This window comes from Corvus brachyrhynchos, unplaced genomic scaffold, assembly GCF_000691975.1.
Source record: "Corvus brachyrhynchos isolate BGI_N302 unplaced genomic scaffold, ASM69197v1 scaffold9, whole genome shotgun sequence".
NCBI lineage: Eukaryota > Metazoa > Chordata > Aves > Passeriformes > Corvidae > Corvus > Corvus brachyrhynchos.
Genome location: NW_008240037.1, coordinates 3,320,090 through 3,325,148, shown reverse-complemented (window position 1 = coordinate 3,325,148; position 5,059 = coordinate 3,320,090).

Genomic DNA, 5,059 nt, shown 5'->3' with positions numbered 1-5,059 from the left:
TTTGTCACTGCAGACCCTGACACAGGCATTAAAGCATCTGCCATTTAGAACTGTGTCTCATAACTGGCCAACATGAGAGCTGCAATGAAACCCTATCTTACCATATTGAACTGGAGAAGTCTGTTTAGTTAGCAAGGTTGCACCTCTCAGATACTAACAGGACTGTAACTGATATGAACACTAAAGTCCATATCCAATCAAAGGCAAACAGCAATAATTTGGAACAGCTATAACAGTCAAGACCTCTGTGAATAAGAATTTTTAAGTCTTCCCCTAAAAAGATTGTAAATTTTCACAAAGTTCTCTTTTCCAGGTCTCTACCTTTCTGGCTCCCCAGCTCCAGAGCATATACTACTACACTGCTCACTACTCTATTTGTAAAACTTGCATTTGAGGGATGGTTGCTCCCATGTGCTTTTAAATTCTTTAAAGTGTCACATACTTATATACAAGCACTGGCATGTACAGTACACACACACTTCCTCTAATCAGTTCCTAAATCTCCTGTGAGAATGCGTGTGACATAGTGGATATGCAAATAATATCATGCATATCATCAAATAGTAACCTTGGACAAGCAGAATTTGAATAGGGTCAAGTAAACAACAAATTCTAGGTAAACAAAAGTCAGATAAGTCTAACAACATACATAAATTACCATCAAGAATTAAAGCTGGTCTGTGTTATCCCTACAGACCTATGTGAAATTCAGTTTAAGGCAAGAAGAGCTAATGGAATTCAGCTGAGAAGTGGTGCTACATACTAAAAGCCATGAAGTTCCATATGCTTTGTTCCAGTACCAGGAATTATGCTTCCATGAATGTCAGAAAGGTTCTTTTGCTTAAATTTCCCATACGTCATTGTCGGCATAAAAAATGTTGGTGCCTCATAGAGCCTCCATTGCCCAGACTTTGAAGAAAACTCATGGCAAGTCTCTAATCTTTATTTACCAAACATTTCTGTAATATGTTGTAGATTCAGAAATAGGTACGTGCTTTTTAACAACTACCAATCTTTGGTGCACCAACTCTCCCCTTACACATCTGTCAGCCATTTCAAACATGCTACAAAGTAGATGCTTAAAATATCCTTCTGAAGGGAAAGGAGGGATGAAGTTTCTAATCCTCCATTTGCAATCCTTAGCATAATATTCTATTTCAGCAGCGAATCACACTTGTCTCGTTGTTCCCTAAGAACTGTGACTACAAATGTTAGCAGCTAATATAGGTGAGCCAAGCACAGATCTGTCAAACCTATCAGTGCTGAAGACCCAGCATCCCCTTAACATTTCAGGGTGCCTTCTAACTTAATTTCTCATGAACAGAACCCAGATGACGCACCCTTGAGAGCACCCTGTCAAGAGTATGGAAAGTGCAGTAAGTTGGGGCTAGTCAGAGATTTGCTCCACAAAGGCATTCCTATCAAACTGAAATGAGAATGTAAACACATCCTGGGTGAGTATCTGAGTGCACCTACTGACACATCATGAGGAATGACAGACAATTAACCCTCTAACAGCTTAGACTGGTGTCCTAATTATGTTACCACACAGGCTACAAGTGACAACAAAACATGGGTAGTAACACATATTTCTAGACATGCCACCTACCCTTACCTGAACAACCTACTAAACTCATTTGAGAAGGTCTGTGTAAGCTGGAATAGACTGAGAACACAACAAGAGCAAGAGCCTAGAGGTTTCCAGTAGCAAAGAGGTTTTCAGTACTCAAGTGGTTGCCTGGAGACAGTAATGAGGAAAGCATTTTTTCTTTTTTTCTGTTGAGAAATTAGATGAAAAATGCTACAATTTTAAAAGGTGTTATTTTTCCTGTGGGGAAAAGAAAAAGGATATTAGAAATAGCAATGAGTAGAAGATATAAAGTCAAATGTTAGAGGGATTTCAGAAACATGTTTAGAAGAATATAAACCTTTTGAAAAGACAAAGGCAGAAGAACAACATCCTGTATTAACAATAAAATATACTGAAAGTTTCTGCTAAGAAAGATGTTGTTGAACATGAGTGTAAAAGGAAGAAGAGGAGAGTAAGAATGCGAACAGAAAGATTCCATTTCTAAAGTGAAGACAAACTCTGAGAGCCCCATTATGCCCACAGCTGGACCTACACTGGTAACCTGCATTTCAGAAATCTGCAAGAAGCAATTTAAGAATCATTATCCTCGTAGACAAAGTATCTACCCATCTCTCAAATGAGGTATTGTATGAGTAGAATAGGGCTATAACAAGGGCTGAAAATTTCACCTTCACCCAGGTGTGCTTTCACAGTGACACATAGGAATGGATATGATGGATCCTCACTGATTACCAATGCCACTGCAAAGTGCCAAAGAGATCAAAGATTTAAAATGCACTGTGCCTGTGGTTGGAAGAATCTTGAGAACAGTGAAGGAGAAAAAGGAGATATTTGGAATGGTATAAAGTGTTAAGTAGGTCCTAGCTGACAAAACACTTCTCTATAGTTCTCTACTAAATTTCTGCTTAAATATGTCAAGAGTGACCCAGGCAGTTCCAGGCTTATTATTCAACCACAGTTATCCAGAAAAGTTGTATGTGGAAAAGTGAATTTGAAGGGATCTAACTCCTGGAGACCAGCTGTGACTTAAAATGCAGTGCATCTTTCTTGGATTTGGTCATCCTGACCACTTACTGAATTTACAACTCGCTGACTGTCTGAAATACTTCTTTGGTAAGGATAATAGACCTTGTAGACCAAATACAGCACATCACAGTTATATAAATATGCTGAAAGTGTATTTTCAGTAGAGCTACCACGTGTGGAAGCATGAACAATTGAATAAAGAAGTGGCTTCAGAGTAAGTTTTTCTGTGAGGTTCTATCAAGCGGACTGAAATTACAAGCAGACTTCAGCAGTGATCCTCCTTTCAATTCTATGTCCAGTTATTCTTATTCACATGCTTTTACTTCCTCTTATGTCTTTATGTTTATATCTAACACGATTGGGAATACAAGGCACGAAGAGAAAAAAGGCCACTCCGCTTGACTCAGCTTTGTAATGGAGAACATCTCTGAGGATATTTTGTTCATATGTGCTAGGGCTGTTTTCTAGCTGTGTTATATAAACCAAGGATCTGGAGTGGGAGATACAGCAAAATTCAAGTTTCTGATATGATGGGGAAACTCATTGTGTTCATTCAAATTAAAATTCATTTACAGTTGTTAGGAGTTTTGCTCCTATCAATTAGTCTTACAAAGGACTAATTATGCTGTGCCCACATCACTGCGAGGAACTGAATCTGTTTACTCTGTCACTAAGTGCTGGAAAGAAAGAACTGATTTTGTTTCCTGTTTAAAAAAAAATCTGTTGAAAGCAGCAGGAGCATCTGGCTCCTAAACTTACAGTTTCCCAACTTGCTGAGTTCTCTTAAAGCTCTTGAAAGGCCAACAACAATTTGGTAATTATCTTTCTCCTTTAAACTAAATTTTCATTTGTACACCTTACCAATAGACTGATCTCGTCTGTCTTGTTCCAAATATTCCCAGAGTAGTATTGAAGAAGCAAAAGATTAAAAGAAAAAAAATGAGGGTAGTAAATGTGAAAAAAAAATTTAAACAATCAGCACTCTTTTGGTTTGTGGCATTTGGGGGTTTTTTGTTTGTTGAGGGGTTTGTTTGTGTTTGGTTGGTTGGTTTTTGTTGTTGCTGCTTTGGGGTTTTTTATTACTACCATTATTAATGCTATGGGACAGAGACCCCTGTAATACCTGAAAGCATGTAAAGGGGTAGCTTCTCTGTGGACAGTTAGCAAATTAAATCAGAGACACAAGGGATGGGTAAAGGTCAACATTATATCCCTCTTTAAAGGTAGAAAATTAAATCACAGGAAAAGTGAGTGGCTGGTCAAAGGTCAAACAGAAAGCAAGTTGCAAAACATGGAAACTGAGAAACTGTTTCTTATGGTCAGTGCCTTAACTGCCAGACTGCCTTTTCTTTAATCTGAAGAGGGAAAAAAACCTCAGTGGTGGAATAGTATGAAAATTAGTTTTGCTGAGAACAGTCTGAATTTCTCTGTCTCATCCAAAACTGGATATTGTTCTGCCTCATTAAAGCAGAAATGAGATCCACTCCAACAACAGTGATGTGGTGAAAACAAAACTACAACTACTCTTAGTGCTAAAGATTTTTGTACTCCAAAAAATTGGTTTGCAGTTTTGGAGACCCAGTCAAGTCAACGATTAATTTCATTGTAGCTTTAGAGAAATGAACAATACCACTACATTTGCCTTCAGAAAGATGAAGTTTGGAGCTACATTTGAGAGCTATAAGACCATTGCAGGTGCTTCATCTTCATGTATTATTGTTTCTATAAAAAGCTTACATGTGTGTATACACATAAGCACACAGGAATGTACTTACTTATCCACATAAATATACATACATATGCATGTGTGTGTGCCTAGAGATATGGACACATATGCATATACACACACACACACACACACACATATATATATATATATTTACACGAGCATAAAAACATTACATGGTACTTAAAGAACACAAGGCAGTGCTGGAAAAGAGGCAAAGCAGCCGTTTTCCCCATCCTCTTTCTTTATGTCAGACAGTTCCAGACATGATGTGACATTACAGTATAAGCTAACAGAGGGTGATCACAAGCTCCATTTCTGTCTCAGTGTCTAGGAAGCTCTGTATACCCTGCCAGGCCCAAGGGATTAAACTTCAGTTAAACCATATGACTGGGCTTTGCTTGCACTAAACAGCGTCAAGGACAAGGGCTGTCCAGAGAGCCCCGTCACACTGCAACCCAGTCACCTGGAATCACTCCTGTCACCTCATGGGCAACGTGGGAAAGTTCAGACTGAAAGGCTAAGCCGAGGGGCACTGTCTGTGGGTGCCTCATCATCGCAGCCCAGCTCTGCCTTGGCAACCTTCCCCATGTGTGGAGGAACAGCGAGCTTGGCTCCTAACCTTGGGCTGGCCCGAGTGGCTTGGGTCACAGGAATGGCATGCTTCAAGGGGAAGGGGGCGGGGAGGGGGGAAAATAGCAGGGGCTTCTTCTGAA